The 25,939-nt window shown below is 38.9% G+C and overlaps 1 long non-coding RNA gene across 1 annotated transcript in view; it reads left to right on the top strand.

Annotated features, from left to right (window-relative positions):
• Positions 1-25,939, top strand: part of LOC135322337 (uncharacterized) — a 169,617-nt gene that overhangs the window by 132,181 nt on the left and 11,497 nt on the right. Inside the window, exon 2 of the long non-coding RNA XR_010382863.1 lies at positions 5,774-5,912. This is a non-coding gene — a long non-coding RNA (uncharacterized LOC135322337). The remainder of the gene's footprint in view (positions 1-5,773; positions 5,913-25,939) is intronic.

Below are 25,939 nucleotides of genomic sequence, written 5' to 3'. Positions count from 1 at the left end.
CACATTTTGGTAGTTTAGTAACATCTGAGAAGCTGCCATGTGCAAGGGGTTGGTGCTTTTTCTACAGCCTGTATGCATGGAGACTGCTTACCTTGGAGCGGATCTTTCTCCTCAGAGGACCTTTAGAACAGCCCTCTTAGTTAGGAAAATAGACAAGAATATATTTATTGCTCTTGAGGAATGCTGTGACAGAGCATCTCTGGCTTCATAAAGGCCATCTTACCCAATACTCTCTGGTAGATTGAACTCAGAGGTCTCTGGGTGGCTTCGGAGAGGGAGGTAAATTTATAAGCAGGCCAAGGAATTTCCTGCAAGGAAAGGAATGGAGACTTGACCTCTTCCCTTTTGAAGAGTAATGATGTTATTACCTCTAATAACTTGAAATGATATCAGGTCAGTCTGAAAAAAAATTTTTTAAGAAAAAGTAAAATCAAAATTACCAAGAGCTACCAAAGAGGAACTCACCACGAGGGAAGACAGAGTACAGGAATGGAAAGGAGATGGCAGTGGAAAAACCATGGCCTCACTGTTGAAAGCCTAGATAAAAATCTGAGAACCCTGGAGCCTAGGCTTCTGGTGACATGGGATGAATACACTTGAGATTAACACTCAGGAGAAAGAATGTTTTCTCCCTCAATAATCCTTGAAGCCTCCTTTATACTTTAAACAGAGACAGTACCATACTGTGCCAGCTCTTCTGTTTTGTAGAACAACACCAGGTGGGAGCCATGGGAAACACAGAACAAAATCTAGGTTCTCACCAGTGGACTAGATTCCCTACTTTTTTCTTTCTCCATAAGAAGTTGAAATTGAACGTATGCTTTCTAGAGTGAGTAAACCCATAGCATACTTAGATAGCTGGGGCAAAAATGGCCCTAAGGGGTAAATTTTCTGCTTATCTGGGTGGATAGAGGATTGAAAAATTAATATAAATAAAAATAATTTAAGAAATATATATATATATATCTGCAAATCTTCCCCAGACTAGTGAAGCAGGTTGAGCAGAAGATAATTAACATAGCAGGTCTGAGATTGTTACCCTTAGAACGGCCTGTTTGCAAGATTGGCCCTTGGCTAGGCGTCTGGTGACCTGGATTTCAGGAACGTTCCCATGACTCTAACTGATAAGAGGGTCTCATTGTGTCTAAACTGTTTGTGCAAACAAGATGCTTTATACTGAATATCTGTTTTCTTTCTGGGGTGTGGGGGTGCCTCACAATTTGGTACATGCTAAGCAGAGGGTGTCTGTGTGACCAGTCTCAATGAAAACCTGGGGCCCTGAGGCTCTAATGAGCTTCCCTGGCTGATAAAGTGTCATGTGTGTTGTTACAACTCGTGTCTAGAGGAATTAAGTGTGCGACTCCACTGTGAGAGGACTTTTGGAATCTTGTACCTGATTTCCTCCAACTTTGCCTTGTGTACTTTTCCCTTTGCTGGTTTGGCTTTGTATTCCTTTGCTGTAATAAATCGTAGCCATGAGTGTGACTGCATGCTGAGTCCTCCTCGGGGATCCCCAAACCCAAGGTGTTGTCTTGGGCAGCCCCAACACACAAGTAAAACATACAAGTAATATCAATCACATGGGACACCACTTTTTCAATGGGGTTATTAAATTTTAGCCAGATATTTCCATTAATATTTTAAAACATTTTCTCATGTCTATGTATTATGGTATTTTGTTGTCATTGTACAGATTTCAACTCGGTTTAAGAATGAGGGCTCAGGACATATGGCTTTTGTAAACTACTTAAATCCTACACACAAAGGATACAATATTTTATATTAAAGCAAGAAAAATAACTGAATGCAACATATTTATAGCAGGAAACTTCCCTCATGCTTTAAAACTGACCCAATTACGTTAGTAATTCAAGAAAATCTGCTGATATGTGGTACCACCAGCCTAATGAAGACTATTGAAAAGTCTGCTAAATAATTAATCAAATCAACTCCAAAATAAAATCTTACTCAAAGTAGTCCAACGTCTTCCACTACATACATACATTGCTTTTTTTTCACTCTTACATTAACCCAAATAATTGCAACAGAGGCTGGCTTTGTGTATTTTTATCATATTATAGTCCGACCATTCTCTTCCTTTTCTTGGTCTCCAAGCTACAAGAAAACAGACTACTAGGGACCTGCCTGCAACCCAACTAGTCAGTAACGTGTGGGGCTAAACAGGGCCTGTCATTCTTATACTTCTCCCTTTGGTGAATCATCATGACTCATTGATCCATGAATTAAATTTTAAATTATTTTGAAGGGAGAGAGAAAATGTTGGTCCTATGAAAATTCATTTTGTATTCAATTGCTCACAAGATTATAAAGTTTCACACTGACCTTCCCTTGGTTAAGAAAAACACGATGCTGTGTTTTACCAATTCTAAGATACATATTTTTTCAAATCTTAATCTCTTGAATCAGGATTCATTTTATAATCAACAGCATATCAATGGTTTGATTAGCAGCATTGTTTTCCCTTACTGGTACATAAAAAAATAATGTTTTCTATAACTAACACTATTGGCTGCAAGATGAAATACAGTAGGCAAGTTTAAAGTGCCTATGAATTCAAGTAAAAATGCGGTTGGATATCTTCCCGCTGCCCTCCCAGTTCTACTCTCCTCTTCCTCACCTTGCTCGGGGCCCGGGGAAGCTGAATACTGTACAAGGCATCATCCAGGCTCCCTTGCCCTACTGCTTTTGGTTGGATTTGGTTATTGGGAGGCACTTGCAGGCAAGCTGGAGGGCAGGAAGAGAGTGCAGTGGGTTATATATTCCCATCCCCCTGCCCCAGCAGGGTCACTGTGGGCTGGCTGGGTCCCTCTGTCAAAGGCCAAGGCTACTGTCAGTCCATCCATCCCTCTTCAAGTTGCTCTCTGTCCTTGATCCTTGAGATCTAGTATTAGTGTCACCTTTCAGGTGTTACCAGCACTGGGCACTGCACCATCTCTTGGGATGCCCACACATTTATAAATAAGTCCTTCATTAATCTGTCCTCATATTTCCAATCTGAGTATTCCATCTGTTTCTGCCAGGACCTGAACTGCTACATACATTCTTTACCCCTTGCTTCTTATGAACCAGAAGCATCTACATTAGCTGAGAGCTTTTTAGAACTATTGATGCTTGGGCCCCTCCCAGACCTACTGAAAGAAAAATCTTCATTTTAACAGCGTCCTCAGATGACTTGTGTGTACATGAAAGTTGGAAAATCACTCATTTAACACATCTGTGGATATAACGAAGTCTAACATTAGAATGTTAATGGCTTATTAAGAGACTGTAATTTGGTCCTCACTATCTCTTGAGGGATGCTTTCCCAACTCTACCTCCATTATTTGAACCAAAGAGAGAATACAAAATCTAAAATGAGAATGTCCTTATTTGGCAAGCCGAGAATCTTATGTAAAAAGTTGTTGATTCTCATCTCAAAATAATTTCATTTTAAATTCAGCAGAACACTTGGAAGGAAAAGCAGAGGAAAACAGGACTTACAGATATAGTCATGAACAACAACTAGGTCCATCTATGCCAAACACCATTAAAATAAGAAAACAGTAGAGTTGACAGACAAACATCTTTGCCATATTGCAAAGAAGTATTGGTAATTGGAGCCTCATTTGTCAGCCCTAAGCCATTCATATTGATTTTCCTACTTCTGCAAACTGGAAGTTTTGGATGCAGAATGAAGAAATAATTGTCAACAAGATCTCTCTGGATGAAAAAAGAAGAACATTTAGTCAAATTAAGAAAGCAGTCCTCGATAATTTTCGACACTTGTCCGGATGTAGAAAGCAAGGCAGAATCCGCAGGAGGTTTTAGAACCTATGAATTTGCTGGTCTGTTTAAAACGCTTTGCATGTTATTCAAGGAAAAGTCAGACATGCCGTGTAGGCAGATAGCCTTAAGGCTTCCTTCCAGGTTAAAGAAATTTATGGGAATGCAGTTTAAATTATTCATCCTCCTTACCATATAAGATTACCTCACTTTGCACCAGGTGTTCTTGAAAATAATCTGAAACTTCCTTATATTAAAGGAGAAATGTTTGATTTATAACTTCGGTTTAAACCTATAGTGACACATTCCATTCTGAGTGATCTCATGTACCCAAAGCAATAATAACCACAGGGTGTCAGTGTACGGGAAGCCCTGCCTGGGTGGACGTTCTGCAGAGTCTGTGTTAGCTTGTTTTCTCCCTGCTCAGAAACGTTGAGAAGTGTGGTCTCTGGGTCTCTGGGAGGGGGCTTGGCTGAAGGTGAACCACCTCATTTTTAATGCGTCAGTCTTGAACAGCACCCCCAGGCACCGCCCACAATGCCCACCTCCACCCTCTACATCTTTCTTCTCTCTAGTTGGTAGGATGCAAGAAAACAAGGTTAGGCCTTCAATCCCGAGATGGCAGACCAACAATCATGTGATGAGAGGCAGCTGGTTAGAGCTGGAAAGGCACAGGTGAAGCAGGGAGCACTGGATTCAAATCATGACTCCGTTACACTAGCTGTTTGGCCCAAGTCATGTCTGGCAACAACCTTGTCATCCTCTGTTTTGTTTTTATTTCTGCTTTTTGCGTATTTCTAATTACTCTTCATAAATAATAATGCTTTTTAATTTTTATTTATTTATTTTTAATTGAAGTGTAGTCAGTTTACAATGTTGCATCACTTTCTGGTGTACATAATGTTTCAGTCATCCATATACATACATGTATTCTTTTTCATATTCTTTTCATTGTATGTTATTACAAGATGTTAAATATAGTTCCCTGCGCTATACAGTAAGACCTTGTTGTTCAATAATGCTTTGATGAATGCTTTTCTACATAAATTTTTATGCACTGACTTCTGCTTTCAGCCAAGATGGAGTAACAGAGTTCAGATTTATACTCCCACATCAAAAGACTAAAACATCAAGACAAATGGTTTCAGACATTGAACAACAGGTAGCTTGGGACAGTGATTCCTGCGAGAGGAGAAACAAATGGCTTAAGTCCTAAAAATACCCCAGTTTTATTACCTAGAAAGAGATTCCAGACCAGATCCCTGGCAGGGAGAATCCAGATGAAGGTCAGCGGTTATCCTGGGTTGTAGAGATGGGGTTGGGAGTTCAGGAAGTCTAAGGGGGCAGTGTTAAAGAGGAGAGCTGTATCCATTAGATGGCCATTAGATTGGCTATTAGAAAGAATTCTACGGAGGAAAACCACCCCCCCAACCCAGCACATGTGTGTGAGAATACTCTCTGAGGCCAAGAAAAGAACCACCCCAAAGAAGCAGTTGAAATAACCCACACAGCTCACACAGGGCCAGGAAGAGTCTGTGTTCGCACGAACCATATGGAAAAACCTCATAATACCTGGGATATCAGGAAGAGTATTCAGAAAGCAGTCACCTCAGTTGTGGGGCAAAATTAGCTGTAGACTAAAGGCTACTCTGGTCCCACCTAATAAAGCCTAAAAGCAAAGAGCAGAAAGGATAAACTTTCCAAGGAACTTGCCTGCATCACCTATAGTATTTTTTCATAGGTGAAATCAGGATAAAGTCCCAGAGGAATGCAGTACATTATCACAAATGTGCCACACTGCATCTAAAGAGTGTTTGGAGAAAGACTAGCCTACACTGGCCTGGAGGAAGGGATATTCTGGCCCAGCAGTGTTTGTTCACTGATTCATTCATTCATTCCAGCATATAATGAGCGTCTATCACGTGCCATGAGCCTCCATACATTTTAGCACCAATCAGTAGAGTCACTGCTCTCCATGCTCCTTTTACAGAGCTGATGATCAGCCACTATTTCGGGAGCTAGGATATGGCCAACGGCATCACACCCTCTGGCCAGCCTCTCTGGAATATGCCTGTATGATGAAGAGAGGAAAAAGCATCCGATGGACACATGAAACCTAGTTTCCTAAGGTAGGATCAAACTGTGCTTTCTCTGAAGGTTTGATTTGATCTGTACTAAACCAACAAAAGGGTCTGCTGGTTGAGACCACCCTGTTATGAAATTTGCTGAGGCTCTGTGTCTGAGGCAGGACACACAGTTTTCTGCTTTTCTTCTGTTCTTGGATCACATCCTTGATGAATGGACTGTCTGTGATGTGTTGAATTTCTCCCATCTTCTTCATTCTGAAATTGGCTATTAGAGGGTTTCAATTTGAGACAATTTTCAAGTAATAATTGCATCAAACTAGAATATAATTGGGGGAAAGTAATTTCTGGCAAAATCCCAAGCCAGGAGATTTTCTTTCTGAGAAAATTACATACTGAGGCTGCCAACTCAGAATGAAAAGCTTAGTGGTGTTAAACAGAACTCCACCATTGTCCGTTTCTGTACCCTGTATTTGGTAAAGAGCCACCCAGGACAAGGCAGAAGTTGCTGGAATATTCTGCAGTTTACTCAAGACCAAAGAATGAGATTTTTGTACCACTTGAAGGAAACTTAGTGATAACGTCTAGTCCATTTCCCCACTTTAGGAACTCAGCTTTTGTTCAGATTGCTTCCACATTGGAATGCCAGTCTCACACTTCTAAATCTATCCAAAACTTCTTGAAACTTATCTTACCCCAAAGCTTTTTTTGTCTGCTCCAGTCTTCCTGCAACTCCCTCTCTAAATGCCTCCAGATCTTAGGACCCTTAAGCATTTAATCAGATGTAGTTTCCAAAAGAGCCCTCATTGTTTGTTTGAGTGTTTTGATGGAGATGCCACATTACCCATCATAGCATGGATTCAAGTCAGGGGCCATCTCCTTCCTGAGTGGCAGTTCTCCAATGGGCTTCCCTAGCACTCTGGGTTTACTTCCTTCTCAGAACCTACTGCACTGTGTTATGGTCTTTTCAATACTTAATCTCTCTTAACCTCTAAGCCAGAGTCCCTTGAGGCCTGAGATCATGGCTAGGATGTATTAACATTCCCAGAACATAGTGCAGTGGATACTTATGGAATGAGTATAAGTGAGAGAATGAATAAATGAATGCATGAATGAATGAATTCTAGAAGCTCAGTAACTACTTGTTGATCAATTCATTGACTCTGGTGCAAGAGAGCAGAGGAAGGATTGTTTTCTTCTGTGCCTCATAAAAGTTGAAGATAATAGGTAACTCAAATCATCCTTAGCAAGCATGAGTTATAATAAAGGAAAGAAATGAGGAACAAGAGCAACCACAGTCATGTTAAGCCCTGTTAATACCCAAAACATAAGATCAGCTATGCAAGACGTCTCCATCTTTTGAACAATTGAACATCGTCTTTTTTCTACTCTCATCTCCAGGAAGCTCACCTCCACCACTTTAGAGGGAAATCCAGTCTCTCATTCTCATTTCATCTGGTAGGATTAGGCTGTAAATGTATTTTGGCAGAGACTGATAGCCCCCCGACCACCCGTTATCCTGCCCAGCCAAAGATAACTCCCCCTTTCCTAACAGCTAGGTGTGGTCTAATAACTAGGTTCTGGCCAATGATATATGAGCAGAAGTGAGGCATACGACTTAAGAAAATTTCTGCAAAAGAACAAAACATGTTTTCTTCCTTCTGCCTCTTTCCCGGGGGCTGTAAGATGGAGGTGGGCAGAGCAACAGCATAGAAGGAGACTGCATCCTTGTGTTAGGCTACATACTAACCCCTTACAGGAAAGGAGATAATTTTGTTATTTTGTGATTTCAGGGTCTCATAATAGTGGCCTAAACTATATCTTAACTGCTACTTGTTCTTTAGGCAATAAGAAGCCAGCTCCTACTTCTGTATGTGCTGACACCTCTAAGAGAGTCCTGTAGAAAAGATGTTGGATGACAGTCCTAGAAAGTACTTATCATAGTCCTCATTTTAGAAATGAGGACACTGAAGGCCAGAGAAGTCAGCCACGTTGCATAAGGTCAGATGGCAAATAAATAGTCGTACCCAGGTCTGTTTGACTTTAAAGCCCATACTCTTCACTTTACAGTAACAGTGTAGTGACAGTAACAGTAATAGTAACAGCTAAGTTACTGTTAAGAGCTCATTCCTTGTCAAACTCTATGTTGAGCATTAGGTGTGAATTACCTCATTAAATTCTCACAACTCTTTGAAATAGGTGCTACTATGCCACTGATTTTACAGACGAGCAGAGGGAGTCTTACAGTTATTAAATTAGCTTCCTAAAGTCACAAAACTAGTAAGAAGCAGTGTTGCAGTTTAAACTGTCATTTGACTGATGAGAGCTACAAGTCCCACCCTCTGCTTGACTGTGAGCACATCTTTAGATTAAATTATCATTCAGTTGCAAAAGGAATGACCAGTGCCCAATCTTTGCCTTAGGCTATATCCTTCTGAACTCAAGCACCTAATATGCATTTGGTGACTCACGTGTGGCCAATTTTACCCCAGTGTAGAGCTGGTGAGAATTAAAAGAAAAAAATTTTTTCTTAAATTAGTTAATGCACAGGAACTATGCAATAAGACTCATTTGCTTACCTGCCACTGCCAGTGTATACGTCACTCTCACCAGCTGTTAATTTAGAGACCCAGATTAATGAGTCATTGTATAGACATTGCAAGAAACTGATTATGCACCTTGGAACTATTTAAGTTTAGTTCTGCTAATATCCTATCAAGAAACTAGGGATATTATGAAGGATGGCTGACAAAACATAGACATGAATAAGCTTCCATAGGCCCTTGACTGAGGCTTGAATGATGATCAGTACTTTTTAGGTGGCCATTGTGGACTTAATCCTTATATTAAAATTAAACTATTAATGATATTCTCAAATACAGAGTTTTATTTTTACTTTTACTTAAAATTATATATTCTAGTGACAAAAGCACAGGTGTTGCTATCAACAATTCAACCTGGTATTTGCTTCTGAAAATCAGTTAAAAATGAGAAAGAGAGAAAGAAATACCTGAAAATAAAAAGCATTTTCAAAAACGATCTGCATAACTCTAATAACAAATCCTGACAAAGGCATGAGACAAGAAACCGATAGAGCAGTATCTCTCATGAAAAGCTGTGATAAACAGATCTAGGGGAGCTCTGCCTCCAGTGTTCATACTCTTGTATAATCCCCTCCAATCTGAGTGCAGGTAGAAACTGTGACTTGTGTCTAACCAACAGAATATTGCAAAACCAATGGGATGTCACTGCCATGATTGCATTACATTTATATAATATGTCTTGCTAGCAGACTCTCTCTAGAGATGTTGCCTTGAAGCTTTGAAGAAGTGGCCTTGTTGGGCGGCCCAAATGGCAAGGAAGTGAAGGTTCTCTCAAAGAACTTAAAGCAGTCTTCAGACAACAGCCAGCAAGTAACTGGGCCCTCAGGTATACACTGCAAGGAAATGAATTCTGCCAACAACCTGAAAAAGTTTGGAAGCAGACTCTTCCCTAGTTGAGCCTTCTGTTGAGAATACAGTGTGGCCAACACCTTGACTGCAGCCTTGTGAGACTTTAAGTTGAGGACCCAGTTAAACTGCACCCAGCTGACCCACAGAAACTGTGAGATAATATGTTGTGCTTTAAATTTTTGATAACTTGTTATGCAGCAGTAAATAATACACATGCAAAAACTGTCAGCAACGTGTTAGCAAATTAAACTCATCAGTACATCCCAAAATTGCAAAGTTCATGTAAAATTCAAAAATCAATAAAAAATTCGCCACTTTGGCAAAGGAGGTAGTGTCATATAGTCATCACAATAGTTGCAGAAAAAGTACTTGACAAAATTTAACACCTCCATAATAAACATTCTTAAGTGAACTAGGAAAAAAAGGAACCTTCTTCAATTTGGTAAAGGGAAAACCTACAGATAACATCATATTAAATGGTATGAAACTAAATGCTTTTCCCAGAGATTGAGAACAAAACAAGGATATCTACTCTCACTCTTTCTGTTCAGCATTGAACTGGAGTTCCTATCCAATGCATTAAAGAAAAACAAAGAAGTAAAAGTCTTAAAGATTAAAAAGGGAGATATAAAATTGTCTTTATGCAAAGACAGCATGACTGCTTACGTAGAAAATCCTAAGGAATTATATTAGTTTTCTATTGCTACCGCGATAGTTACCACGACTTAGTGGCTTTTTAAGCAACACAAATTTATTATCCTTACAGTTCTATAGATTAGATGTCTGATATAAGTCTCATGGGGCTAAAATTATGAGTGTTGGAAAGGCTGTGTTTCTTTCTGGAGGCTCTAGGGGAGAATCTGCTTCCTTGATCCCTCTGCCTTCTAGAGACCACCCACATTCCTTGACTTGTCACCCCCTTCCTCCATCTTCAAAGCCAGCAAAATTGCATCTCTCTAACTGTTCTTCACATACAAATTTTTTTTCTCATTTGGTGTTTTACCTTTTAGTTTTCTTAGTAGTGTCTTTTGAAGACTAGAAATTTTAAATTTTTATTAGGTCAATTTATCGTGTTTTTCTTTTATGGCTAGCTCTTTTCTATGTCCCATTAAGAATTTTTGGCTAATAAGATGACCCACTTGTGCTTACCCCACCTCCAGTTTCCCCCTTCCAAACTCTAATCAGAGTATTTCTGAAGTATTCCCTTTATTTCACTATAAACCTTTCCCATTGCCCTCTTGTCTTTGGATCTCTGCCAAATACAAGTGATGGTGGGTGATCCTTCCTATATTAAACTCAGAATAAATAATCTCTCTTTATTCTCAAAAAAAAAAAAAGAATCTTTGGCTAACCCAAAGTTGCATAGCTTCTAGAAGTTTTATAGTTTTAACTTTTTTGTTTAGGTCTATGATAATTTTTAGATCCATTTCAAATTGAAATTTTTTATGATGTATGAGAGGGGCCAGCTTGGTTATCCAATTGATCCATATTGTGGAAAAGATTATCCTTATTCTATTGAATTACCTTGGCATCTTTCTTTTAATCAGTTAGTTGTATATGTGTGTCTATATACAGAATCTATTCTATTCCTTCATCTATTTTTCTGTCCTTTGACCAGTTACTGAAGCTTTAATAGTAAGTCTTGAAATTCAGTAGTGTGGCTCCTCCAACTATGTTCTTCTTTCTCAATCTTTTCTCATAATTTATAGCTGTTCTAGATGCTTTGTGTTTCCTTATGCATTTTAGCATCACCTTGATCATTTCTAAAAAAAAACAAAAACAAAAACAAAACTCCATTGGGATTTAAATTGGAATTGCATTGAATTTACAGGTCAATTTGGGAGTAATTGACATGTTAGCAATATGAAGTCTTCTAAGCCATAAACATTGTATAGCTCTCATTTATTTAAGCCTTTAAGCTTTTCAGGAAATATTATATAGTTTTAAGTGTAGACTTTTAAAAACTTTTTTAAGTTTTATATTCTATTATAAATGGGTATTTATAAATGTAATTTCACAATTGTTTGTCCAGTGGTCAGCAAAAATTTTTTTCTTCAAAGGCTGAAAAGCTTAGGTGCAGATTGTGTTTACAGTGTCCTTTAGCAAAAGAACTAAAGTCAAATTTGATCTCCCCTCTGTCAATAAAAATTGATTGAGTACCTACTATTTGAAGAACTCTAGTTACCTCAAGAATACAAAGTTGATACAAATCTCAAGGGGATTTTTTGGAGACACTATATCAGGGCTTATCAGAACCATCCACTTCTTGCAGCATGGTTTTAACTCAGTGGTTCCCAACCATGGTTGCACACTAGAGAGACCTGGGGTGTTTTAAGAAAATACAGATACCCAGACCCCACCCAAAGCTACTAGTAAGCAGAAATTCAAAACTTCTCTCTAAAGAACTCATTCCAAAGTATTACTGTCCTCAACACGTTCATTTTGGCCACAGTGCTGTTATTCTTCCTTCTTAAAGAAAACACCCAGGCCCCTTTCTACTATATTACTTTCCTTCTTACACACCTAGAGCTTTATATATATAGCATACATTATACATAACCTCAAAGAATGGGTGGGTGATTGCTTGCTAACAAAAACAAAAGGAAAAGGGAAATCTGCTAAAGCAGCATTCCAAGCTGGCTCCTGGGAATGTGTTCGTTGGACTTAGGACATTTCAGTGAGGTGAGCTAGGGGACACCAAACGTTCCAAGCAAGCCTGGCTGCATAATTTGCCCAACCAAGTGCAAAATGAAAATGTAGGTACCTTGTTCAAAAATTCTTAAGAATTTTGAGACAGTGATAGGAGAGCATTTATCAACCATGGAGCCCTTCTAAGCACAGGGCCCTGTTCAACTGTACAGCTTGCTTGTCCGTGAAGCCAGTCCTGGTTCTAAGGACCAGAGCGCTCGGTTTCCACTCAGCATTTCTACACACTTGATGGTAATCAGGAAGGCAAAGTAAAGCAGTTGATTGCATTTCCATCCCAATGGCCATGTTATTAAAAAACAAAACAAAACAAAACACCAAAACTCTTTAGATCTTAATTTTTAATTTTTCCCCTCTTTTGACTCCTAGAGAATTCATGGAAACAGAACCATCCTATCTTCCTGCTCTTGTTTTGGATTAAGTATATATAAATATTTTTATCTGAGGCTGCCTCGTTGAAGCAACAAAGCATACATATTTCTAATGTTGCAAGCTTTCTTTATTGACCAACTTCCGTAAAACTTAGAAATCTGAGTTGAGGACTTAAAGTTCAGCTCCATTTTTGCCTGAGAGCCAGTCACTAAATTCCACTCCTGCAGCTTTCAGCTTTTGTCTTAGAGAAGCAACATCTACTGAGCCCCCACTAAATGCTCTATATTGATTTTTCCCCTCACAATAAAACCATAAAGGAGGAAATATTTTCTCTACTTTTCAAATAACAAACCTAAGGCTCAAAGAGGTTAAATAACTTGTCCATAAAGGGGGTACAGAGAAGTAATTAAAATCATGGACTCAAAATCAGGCAGATCTAGGTTCAAATCTCATATTTGCAGTTCCATGCACGAGACCTAGGGAAAATTATTAAACTCCTATGAATTACATTTTCTGTAATTGTACAATGGAAAGAATAATATAAACCACACAGGATTGCCATGTGGGCTGAGATAATGTAAGTAAAGTGCTTAGTACAAGGTAAACACTCAAAACACAGTGATGATTATTATCAAAGTCACATCTAGTAAGTAGCAGCGCTCGAATTTTTTCTCCTCTGAAGATAGAGTTGGTAATTTTCCAATCTCTTGTTTTAGATAATCCCTGGATTAAAGAAAAAGTAATAATCATCAGTTACCTTAAAATTGAGCTTGAGGCTAGCACAAGAAACTAGTACATGTACATACTGGGGAAGATACAAAATACAGTGCTGACTGGCATTTTGAAAATACCACCCCTAAGTGTTCAGAGCCTTGGCTTTCTTCCCTATTCCTGATTATTAGGTTTAAGACACTAGAAGTATCTTTAACACAAAGAAGAGCATGAAGAGTTGTCTTATAGATGCATTTAAGCAAGTTGACAGCCTTTCCAATACTTTCTTTTCATTCCTGACACAATGGTGGACACTTGGCATATGTTATATGGTGTTTGATTAAAATGGGCAAGGGAGAGTAGAAAGTGGACCAGAGTATTTTCTGAGTCCCCTCAGCTCAAAAAAATCCTGTAGAGAGAAAAGGTAAATATGTCATTTTAAAAAATTAAGCTTATCAGTTTTTTTTTTATTACTAATAACACCCTGCTTATTGTAAAAATTTTGGATAATACAGAAAAGTAGAGAAATTTAAAAGAAAAAAATCATCCAAGTTTGTACTCTCAAAGCCAATTACATTCTGATGCCTCTTCTTCAAGGGCTTTGTTACCAAGTCTCTGCCTATATCCTTCTGTCCCTTCCTTCCTCCTTCCTTTGTCACATACCTGGTGCCTTCAGGCCGTCATTCATTCTTTCCCCCATCCACACACTCCTCGTGTGCTGTGGCCCAGCATTGAAACCTGACCTCCCAGAGGTGCCCATATGTCAGATTTCTCATAATCCTTTCACTCTAAATGGTTTGCAAGCCCTGGGCTCCCTTCCCTAGGGCTTCAGCCTTCTGCCCAAGTGAACCTAGTAGTGCACCTGCTTTCGGTTGGTTATTATACTACACAGAGGTCTTACTATTTTCAGAAGAGAAAACAGAGGGTAAGAATTTTAGGTAGCCCAGTGAAAGATCCAGTTAGTGGAGATAAGACCATCAAATGCATTAAACGAATGTGTGCTAAGTACACCTGGATGTAAGGTCATGGTATAGTAAAATGAACATGGGACAAACAGATCTACATTTAAATCCACCTGCTCACTAACAGGTAATTAACTTAACTTCTCTGAGCCTCAGTGAAGTGGTAAGGCCAATATTATAAGCTTGCCTTGGGGCTTTAAAAGAATAAGTGTAAAAAAGTGCCTGATTTATAAGAGTTCCTTTAAAAGATTAAGTTACTGAAAAGTGCTATGACATTTTAAAAAATCAATCAGACATGATTCATGTCCTCAGGGAGCTTACTATCTAAGAGGATAAATAAGACATACCTAAAATAACTGTAATGCTGACTTTTTAAAACTCTTGTTAAGACCCAGGTACATATACCCATTTTATGGATGAGGAAACTGAGGCTCAGAGAAAGGAAAATGACTTGACCAATTTTACATAAGTAGATAAGTACAAAGACAGAATATGAACCCTTCTCTGCCCAAATACATACTAAGACAACACAAGCACTTGCTTTTAAACTTGTTTATAAGACTAACCCTAGATGCCTTACTCAAGCAAAACTGTGGGCCCCATTTTACAATTTGGTCTAAAATTTAGACCGTGACCTGTCACAGCAAGGGACTGGGAATTGGGGGAAGTAGATCTAGGGCCTCAAATTTAGATTTTTTGACCCCCATTTCAAATGAGACTATATATACAGTCACAAAAATACACTGTGACAACTTTAATCACATGACTTAAAACTAGTCCCATTACTGGTTCTCAAGGTGGCTTACAGAGTCTGCACTGGTATTTTTCATAAATATTATGTCAATATCATAATTGTATTGCCTTGCATTTTCTCAATGTTAAAAAATATTCATTTGTTCAATTTAAATATTTAAGGCATACCACATTTTTTGTAACTCTGTTCTGTCACTTTGTTATTTTTATTCTGAGAGCCTCAAAAAGTTGAAAAGGCCGTGCCTCTCTCCACCAGTGCTCTGATTTTCATCAAGGCCCAAATAGGAAAAGAATCACAGCATTCACATAGGCAGGACCCTAATCCTTCCATACAGCCCACGTGCTTCCTCAGTAACACTGCACCCTAAGAAAGACTTCCAGGCAAAGACCCAGGACCAGAGAATTTCCACTGGAACAGAGTTTCTACCATTACCAGGTGGCCAGGCAGCAGGCTGAGGCATAAGGGCCCCTGGGTCTCTATTATAGACCCTCTGGGTCTCAACCTGATAGGGTTGTCACACAGGTCAGGGAGCAGCATTACTATTCTAAACAAAAAAGTTTTCTAGCAGTGTGAAAACTCTGACCATACTGACTTTGATCATAAAGACTTCCACGTTTCATTGACTTAAAGTTTCTTTTTTAAAAAAGATTGTGGGACTTCTAGTTTTGGGTTTGACAAGAAAGGAGCTTGGAAATGGCAACTCGATCCCAATAATAAGAAAAAGCTGAACAAACTGAGAAATCAGCAACTCTAAGAGAAGTTAAGTCACAGGGCAAACCAATGCCCTGCAAGTGAGAGAGACAGACAGGCAGATACAGAGAATCATGACTTGCCAGAGTGGGAACCTCGTTGGGAACCAGTACCAGGGTAGAAAAACCCGAACTGTTATTAATATTGTTGGAGGCTCAATGTGGACGAGTCTGACAGTCAAAACTCCAGGGGTACCCAGCCATCTGGTGTGGGGGCATTCACACTTCCATGAGTTTTACCTCTAGAAGCTCAACCCTCTTGCTTCCTGCAGGAGGAAGGGAAAGTAAGCATTTTGAAATAGGCCAGAGCACTCTGTTCTTCTTAAAAAGGTTGCCCTCAGAAGAAACTTTAACCAGAGCCTAACTGACTTGGGGGAAGGGGAAAGGCCAACCCCAGTTGGCTCTAGATTTTCATATGGAAGAAGAATATCCAGCTCCAGCCCATTCTAGCCATCCTGTCCCACCTAAGAAAGGACTGAGAAGCACGTGTGAATTTCACAGTCCAGAGGCACAGCCTCACTAAAAGGCTGAGACCTCCTCATAGAACTATGGAAAGCTTGCCCTCCTGCCACACCTCATCACCACATTACTAAAGGCCTATTTACAGCAGTTCCTTTTTACCCGATATATCATGTCCAGCTATGAAGAAAAAATTACAAGGCATACTAAATGGGAGAAAACAAAGTTTGAAAAGATAGAGCAAACATCAGGGATGTTTGCAAGGGATGTTGAAATTATCAGAATGGGAATTTAAAACGACCATGATTACGACATTAAGGGCTCTAATGGATAAAGTAGACAGCACTACTTACAAGGCAGACACCAAACTCCCCAAAGTGATTCAACCCTTTTCTGCTTCTCTGGTCACTGTGTGAGGATGTGGTTCTACATTCTTACCACCTCTTAGTATGGCCCGAGTTTTTAATTTTTGACAAACTTGTAGATATGAAAACATATCTTTCTGTGGTTTCAGATTGTACTGAAAGGTTTAGCATCTCTTTATATGTTTGTGAAAACATTTGTATTTCTTCTGTGAAAGCCTGATCATACCTTTCACCTTTTCTGATTTCAGAACTGGTATAATCTTCTTATAGACTTGTAGAAGTTCTTGTCTAGCTATGAAACTTCTGTCAGCTAATTGCCTTTACTCTTTCCACTTCGACTAGTTTGTCATAGCAGTCAGTCAACAAGGTTAACTCTCTGTGGAAACTTTCACCATACATGTCTACCTAATCATCCCAGAATTCTTTTTAGAATTCAGCAGCTAAAATTTTAAAAATACATTTGAATACAGTTGATGCAACTGTGAACATACTTTTTTTTCTTTCACTCTCACCCCAAAATTAGGGAAAGTGCCGGAAATGGGTGAGTCTTTAAGGATCAAAAGTTTTCAACAGAATCTTAGACATGGAATTTTACTTATTCAGTGCTTATCTTTATCTTTTTGGTTTGACAGTACAATTAAACATACATATATTTTATGTCCATGAATATCCTTAGTTCCCCCTAATTATACCAGTTCTGAATTGTCTCAGAACCAGAAGGTATGAGGGGGCGGGGGGAATGTGGAGCCAGAGGAACTTCACTGATGTTGCCTCTGTCTATAGGGTGTATCATATTTTTAGGAAGAGGAGGAAAAAAATGCATTCTGAACTGGTTTCGATTACCTATGTTACAGAGGGGATATCCATGCCTAAAACAGCTTTCATGGATTTATTTGCCAATTGACATAAATTAAAACCAGACCAAACTTCGTTCCAAATCTTGTTTTTTTTCTTCTATAGATTTTCCCTGCCTTCTCCCCATTCTGTCTATCCCACCCCAACCCTTCTCCTCTTAAAGTCCTTACAAATAATTTTGCTTTGCGTATGTTTTCTGCTTTCTCAAGGAAACATTTTCCCATTGCTTTGGTTTCCATTCTGCCAGAGGGAACATTTTCTTCTCTCTGTCATTCATTGTAATCCTCTCAATTACCTAAGAGCCTCTGCATGGAATCTCTAATAAATGTTTGGAAAGAGGGAGAGGGCTCAGTCTTGTTGACTGAGTGGTTTTGATTTTTTTTTTTTTTTTTTTTTTGAGAACAGGAAACTTTAAGTTTTAAGTCTAACATCTTTTAAGAAAACATCCCTTTTATATTAAGGCAGTCATTCATATTTTGGGGTCATTTTAACAACAACTGAGGATTCCTTAAAATCGTAAAAACTTCTAAGCACAAAAATTTACCCAGTTCTGGAGAGACAGCCTGCCTTTAAGAAAAAAAATTAAGAATTTATCCTTAGTAAGACCTGGGTTCAAAACCCAGTTTTCTCTCTTCCCAGGGCAGGGCCTCACTTTGAGCCTCAGTTTCCTTCTCTATAAAATATTTAATATGTAGCTATGTTATGGAGATTTTCAGTGAGATAAATAAAAAATTATTTTCTCATTGTTCCAGTCAGAGTTCTAACTTAAGGTGAAGGAAATTAGAAGGATGGTGGGAGTTAAGAGATAGATGGAAGGTTAGGGAGTACCATCCCCAGAAGCACTAACCCTGCTGCTCTGGAGAATGAGGACAATGGCAGTCACCCCAGGTAGCGGGCGTGGGAATAATAAACTGAAATCATTTATAGTCCCAAGGCGGTTCCTTAACTGAAGGAGTAACGGTTCCCCTATTAACACCCGAATATTTTCCCCAACCAGGTAGCTAATTTCCCAAAGAAAACGGGACTCTTTTTGGAAGGAGAGGAGGATACTTGATGGCCAAAAATCAACCAATGCCGACTACATAGGTTCTCAGAGCTAATTTCATTCCTTGAATCTTTCGATTTTACTTAAATTCCCCAACATATAATTCCTAGGAAGAGATACAAGAGTCATACCTACTTCATGTGAAATATAACAGTCACTCACCCATAATGACCCAATTCTTCTGTCTGCTCAAATCTTAACATCCTTTAAGGTTGAGTAGAAACATCACCTCCTCCATGAAACTTGCCTCTACTATCCCAAACTGAAGAGGTTTCCTCTCTCTGAGCACCTCCAGCCCACACTCAGACCAATACTGAACACACACATTTCACAATCCTAGCTATTTGTGTGTGTGTGTGTATGTGTGTGCATGAAACAAAAACTTTACAAGATAATACTTAGCCTTAATATTTGTGATGCATGTTGATATTTTAAAATTGTATTCTATTTAATTTTTTAATGCTGATTGATACTAAAGTGATTTTCGTAATCCACTGATGAGTTGTAACAAACAGTGTGAAAAACATCAGGCTAGTAGTTGAATGTGGACTATGGACTTGGAGGAACCTGATGCAAGACTGGGTTTTGTCACTCAGATGTGTGGGCTTAAATAAGTCACTTAACCTCTCTGAGACCCAGATTGTGTCAAGTAGGAATCATAATAAACCATTTCCTTTACCTAAAATGACCGTGAAATGATACACAAAAAAATACATAATATAGTGCCAGGAACATAGTAGTGCTAACTGTTATTAATATCAAGTACTAAAAAAACTAGTTTAATGGCCAACAGAATTGGAATCAAAGATTAGAAGACTGTTGAATGGGAAGAAAAAAATGTAAGCTCAAATATGGTAATTTAACATCATTCTTCAAATGGACATGGCTTTTTACAAGCCTCACGTGACTTCAATACTATTGGAAAACCCTGGACAAGGAAGTCACATCTATAGATTACATAAAGCCTTCTTTTGGCCACATTGTCTGAATGGTTCTCTTTCTTGATCCTGCCATTTATAAGGATGGAAAGTGACCTGAGGTTTGGATTCTTCAATCATCTTCCTTCCCTTTCTCCCCATCCATATGACCAGTCCTGTTTCCCTTCTTATTCTCCATTTCCACCATTGGTATCATCATTCACATGGTTGCTCAAACTAGAAACTTGGCCTCACTCTTCAACAGCTCAGCCTCCACCTCTGACAACCAACTCTACCTTCAGAATATTTGGGGGACTCATCACTTTCTCTGTGTTTGCAGAGACATTGCCCTAGTTCAGACTTCCCTCAACTTCCCCTTTGACTATAACAGTCTTTTAATAGTCTTCCTGCCTATCTCCCCCATCCCAAATCCACTTTCTACAGTGCTCCCTGAGTGTTCTCTCTAAAATACAGATAAATTTTCATGTAACTGTGTTTCCCACTTCTGTCACTGACCTGGGCATATATATGATCCATGGTTCTCCACAGCCTTCAGGATAATCTCCAAATTTCTTAGTGTTACATTTGAGGCTCCCTACAGATTAACCCTTGGCTGCTTTACATGCTCACCTTCTGCTTCCCATGTACCCTCAGGCTCTTCCCACCACTTGTCATTCAGTGAATGCATCACACTCATTACTATGCCCTTGTAATGTGCCCCCTCAGACTAGGAGTCTCCTTTTCTCCTTTTCTGTATGGAGAATTCCTATTCATCAGTAAAGTGTTAGCTTGTCCATTTATTAAACAAATATTTATAAAGCACATACATGCTCAAAATTTCTTCTCAGAAATAGGTGTGTGAAGATGGAGAGAGAGAAAGAGTTCTCACCTCTGTCTAATGGAGCATCTGTGAAGCCCTTGGCAGGATTAATCACTCTTCTCCATGCTGTCTAAATACTTTGTATAACTTTTATTGAGGCCTTTATCACATATACCATAGCTCTAAGCTTATGTATTTATGTCCCTCATCAAATAGTAAATGCTTCAAAAACATGAATATCTCTCATATTCTTGCAATCTCACAATCAACCCCAGGGCCTGAAACCCCATAAATAATGTCTGCAATAGGAACAAAAGTATAATCCATGTAAAATAGAAGAGTGATCACAGATTTATTTCAGCAGAGCCCAAATCATCAAGTCCAGGTCAGCCATTTGAGCCTTCATGGTGAAAGAAAGAGTAGAAAAGGCAAGTGATTCACATGACTTAAAAATGATTATGTATTGTATTCCACACAATTTTTCTTCTCCCCTCTATCTGTTTTTCTGTTCTTAGAATTGCAGAGGCACTGGTGGGGCAAAAACTGTCATCTTCAAATGTAGCCAGAAGACAGTCCGTCCCTGAGAGTAACGTTAACCTAATATTTATTACTGGTTGATGTGTTTTGAAAGATTGGTAAGATTCATGTAAATAGGGCCTATCTAGAAATACTAGTAATAATGTTAATATCATCTCAGCAGGATATTATGGTCCCAAACAACAGTAATTATAATTTCCTTCACTATCAGACTACATTCCTATAATGTATTAAAAACCAGATTAATCAGAACAAAAATCAAAACAGAGTCTGGAATTTTCAAAGGCCTCTTTCCCCAGGATCTCAAAGTGTGTAGTAGTATCTCCTTTTTCAAAAAGTAAGATTTCGTATAGAATTGAGAGTCCAGAAATAAATCCATACATCTGTAGTAAATTGATTTTCAACAAAGGTGCTGAGATTTCTCAGTGGGAAAAGAATAATCTCTTCAAAAAATCATGCTGAGACAAGTGGATATCCACATGCAAAAGAATCAAGCTTGACCCTTAACTCACACCACATACAGAAATTACCTCAAAATGTATCAAAGACATAAAACTCTTTAAAAATAACACACGTAGGGATAAGTCTTCATGACCTTGGATTTGGCAAAAGATTCTTACTTATGACATCAAGAACATGAAAAACAAAATTAAAAATAGATAAAATGAATTTCACCAAAATTAAAACCTTTTGGGCAGCAAAGGGTAGTAGTAAGAAAGTGAAGATAATTCACAAAATGAAGAAAATATTTGCAAATAACTTATCTGATAAAGATCTATTATCTAGAGTAGAAAGAACTCTCACAATTCAACAAGAAAATGTCAAACAACCCAACTTTTTAAAAGAGCAAAGGGCCTGAGTAGACATTTTTCCTAAGAGAAATGTAGATACAAGTAGCCAAGAAGCACATGAAAAGGTTCAACACATTATTAATCATTAGGGAAATGCAAATCAAAACCATCATGAGATGCCATTTCATATCCACAAGGATGGCTATAATTTTTTTTTAATTTAAAAAAACTGAAACTCATGAGTTGGTAAAGATGATGTGATGAAATCGGAATCATCATACATTGCTGATAGAAATGTAAAATGGTGCAGCTGCTGTGGGAAACCATTTGGTGGTTCCTGAATAAGTGTCTAGTCAGGGTTCTTTAAAGAAACAGGGCCAATAGGACATATGAATAAATTTATTATAAGGAATTGGCTTACACAATTATGAAGACTGAGAAGTCCCATGATCTGCCACCTGGAAGCTGGCGACCCTGGAAAGCTTGTGGCGTAATTTAGTCTAAATCCAAAGGCCTGAGAACCAGGGGAGGTGATGATGTAGATTCCAGCACAGGTCTGAAGGCCTGAGAACCCAGAGCACAGAAAGCAAGGGAAGATCAATGTGCCAGCTCAGCAGTTAGGCAGGAAGACCTTCCTCCACCTTTTTGTTCTATTCTGGTCCCCAACAGATTGGTTGGTGACCACCCACAATGGACTTTACTGAGTCCACTGATGCAAATGCTAATCTAATCCAGAAACAACCTCACAGTTGAACTCAGAAATAATATTTAGACAAATATCTGGTCACTCCGTGATCCAGTCAGGTTGACACATAAAGTTAACCATCACGATAAGTTAAACATCAAATTGCCATATGACTGAACAATTCCACTCCTGGAATTTATCCAAAAGAATTGAAAACAGGTGTTCAAAGAAAAACTGGTACAAGAATATTCATACAACACTATTCATAATAGCCAAAGGGTAGAAACAATTCAAATGTCTACCAGCTGCTGAGTATATAAACAAAATGTGGTATATCCATACAATTGGCTATTACTCAGTCCTAAAAACGGATGGAGTATCGATACATGCTACAATGTGAATGAACCTTGAAGGCATTCTGCTAAGTGAAAGAAGCCAGGTACAAAATACTACAGGGTGTGTGATCCATTTACATGAAATACTCAGAATAGGCAAACCCAGAGACAGAAAGTAGATTAGAGATTCCTAGGGGTTTGAGGTAGAGAGGGAAATGGAGTGACTTCTTCATGGGTATGGGGTTTCCTTGGAGGTGCTGAGTATGTTCTGGATAGAGGTGATGGCTGCATAACGTTGTCAATGTACTAAACATTCCTAATGGCAAATTGTATGTTATATGTGTTTTACCACAATGAAAAAGTTAAGATTTCCTAGAAATGTTTTTTTGCCCTGCAATTTTCAGTCTCTTCAACCTGAAGCTGCTGTGAAGAGATTCTTTCTCTTTGACTCTAGAACAGTCTTCAGCCACACATCTTTGTCACCTTAACCCGATTCTCCCATGTATAATTCTAAAAATGGCTAATAATTGTGTGCCAGGAATATTTTATTTATTTCTCAATTACTTATAAAACTCCTCCTGTGTGATACCATCTCTATAAGGCACTGGAAATAGCAAGGTGAACAAGACAAATGAGGAATCTACTCTCAAAGAGTTTGAATCATAGGAAAGAGACAGACAGGAAATAAATAAATGAAATAGATCATTTCACAAGTGCCTAGTATTATGACGATGATAAAACAGAGTGACTTGGTGCAGAATGACAGGGAGAGGGGCAATCTAGTTGAGCTGAGATCCTGAATTTAGTGGGGAACTGGCTAGGAGAGAGCCTTCTGGGCAAAGGGAACTGCCCATGCAAGAGTCCAAGGCAAGAAGGGCTTTGGCTTGTTCAGGAGAGGCTGGCATGGCTGAAACTTAGTAGGTGGGAAATGTGGCCTGAGTCAGTTCTTGTAAGTCCTATGAGTTTATTGGGAAGCCATTGATGGTTTTAGGCAAGGGAAACCATGATCTGATGGGTACTTTAGAAAGACCACCACTCTGGCTGCTATGTGGAGGTTTCATAGGATGCAGAGTAGAAGTGGGGAGACCAAGTAAGAGAGAGTTGTGTTAGATTCCACATGAGATGCAGTCGTGGCCGGGGCTGTGTGGGAGTCATAGAGGTGGAAACAATCTCCCAAGACTCCTTGCCCTGTCCCCTGCTTCCCAGTTTTAGCCACTATTTTTTGGACATCATGGTCAATACTCTACCCCAAACCCAGCCTCAGGACGCTGCCCAGCATGACTTCCTGGCCAGCACCTTGGCAGTACCTACTCTGTCCTGGTCTGCTTATGAGGGTAGAGGAGCAGAGGTCTGAGTGCATCCACAAACAACAACAACAAGAAATGCAAAAAAGAACAATAGCCAAGATTTCTTCTATTTTCCAGAATGTGGGCTCTGTTACAAAGACACCAGTCTAGACACTTCCTATTTATAAAAGGAGGTCCTGCAATCAAAGCAGGGCTTGCTTCAAAAGGAGCCAATACACACTCCGGCACGGGCTCTGTCATGATTCCATGCAGGTGATCCCCACAGACCACAACTTCATGCTACCTTGGAGAGCAGTTTATTTGTCTCATTACCAATGGTGAGCCCCAGACTGGATGCTCAGCTTCTGGGTCTCCTCTATTTTCTCCTCTGCTTATTCTCAAACTGAGCCAGAGGCAGACAAAGTAGACAAGGAATCGAAGTTAGACAAAGAATTTAAATGGAGGGATATGCCGTCAAGATATGCCTTGGAAAACAAAACTCCTTCACACTTCAACTTCCTTAGGAAAGGCCTGAGATCTTAATGGAAGATGCCTTACATGGATTCCATGTTTAAAGAAAAATATAACTTTGGTATAAAAATAAATCAAAGGCCTAAAAAGTAAAATTCAGGAGCTTTTTTGTGATGAGCGAGAGCTGGGAGCTACTGGAGGTTTCTGATCATTCTTATTTCAGTGGGTGTAAGAAATTGGAAAGGAAGGGAAGCTGACAGCTGGAGAGCTCCAACAGACTACTGCAGACATTTGGAGACATGGCAGTTAGAGGCTGGACAGAGGTCCCCCCAAAGTTTTAAAATTTATAAGTAGACAACCAGACAGCACGTACCAGCTACTGGGTGAAAGAAGCAGTAATCTAAGTGGATTGAACATACAGGTTGAGTGTTGTAACAGAATAGAATTTACCGGCAGGTTAATCTGACATACATACCTAATGGAGTGCATAATGATGACTGTGCTTTGGGGTAATTAGGCATAAATGGTAAACAGTTTATATAATTAAGTGAAATTGGTTTTACTTTTACGTAACTGAACACATTTTAGCTTTTCTTTTCTCACTTAAAGTTTTCCAGTATCCATACTGCTGTTAGTGTGGCTGATTCTCCCTGGCACTAACACTGAATTGTCACTATCCTCCACAAGACCCAAACTAATCAGTGTATGAATATTCACAGCCTCTCCCTTCTGCTGACTAATAACACTTTAGACCCCCTTTGTCCTCCAAAGAGCTTCCTTCTTGATTAGAACAGTTATTGGGGTTTTCCTTTGCAGAAGGAGAAAGGGGAAAAGAAAAACTGATACTGAAAAAGTAGAGAAAAGTTTGCAGAGGAATGTAGAGGTGCTGTGTGAAAGAGCTGGACGATAGACAAAGAGGGATTCTTTGAGTGATCCACTGTTGCAGCAAGAAATACAAGTAAAACCCAAAAGTTACTTTGAAATTTCTTTTGACTGCTGGATTTTTTTTTTTTACTATGATATAGCTTTGAATCTGGACCACATGGGTCATGATGACATTATATGTGCTTTAATCATTGTCATTGCCAAACATTGATACAAGTATCTTTTAAAGGTCACAGATCTTATTCCATAATCATTTGAATTCCGTCTTCTGTAATCCCCATGCTGTATGTCAGGGCTGAGGGCCTTGTGTTCTATCCAATTCTGCTCTGCTAGGCTCTCTCAACTGAGGATTTTCTTTTCATATGTGGAAACTTTGTGCACATAATAGACTATTTATGGTTATACTACTTGGTTATAACTGCTCAAATCATAAATACTAAAACCTTGGTTTTCTCATATCTTTAGGTTCGATTTACATGCAGTGCCATTCTATTTAGAAAACTAGCAATTCTATCTCCAAAGAAAAATATAACTTGTACTTTTACTTTGAGTTATGTTTAATTATAAATTTCACAGATTAGATCTCACTATAGGACACAACCCATTTTTAAATTAATTAAAACATCTTAAACATTTTGTGATGAGATTTTGATGTGTCAGCTTGGCTAGGCTGCATCCTCTAGTTAATTAACCAAACGTTAATCTAGGTGCTGCTGTGAAGGGATTTTGCAGATGTAATTAGCACCCTTATTCAGTTCACTTTAAACAAGGGAGATTATTCTGGGTGAGCCTGACTTAGTTCGAAGGCCTTAAAAGCAGGGCTGAGGTTTTAACAGGAGAGAAAAAAAAGGAACTCCTCCTGTGGTCCAAGCTTGGGCCCATGTGTCTGGGGTTCCAGCCTACTCATGACCTTCT

Source organism: Camelus dromedarius, chromosome 10 (genome assembly GCF_036321535.1).
Source record: "Camelus dromedarius isolate mCamDro1 chromosome 10, mCamDro1.pat, whole genome shotgun sequence".
NCBI lineage: Eukaryota > Metazoa > Chordata > Mammalia > Artiodactyla > Camelidae > Camelus > Camelus dromedarius.
The sequence above is the reverse complement of the archived record's forward strand: the minus strand, read 5'-3'. Positions and strand labels throughout refer to the sequence as shown.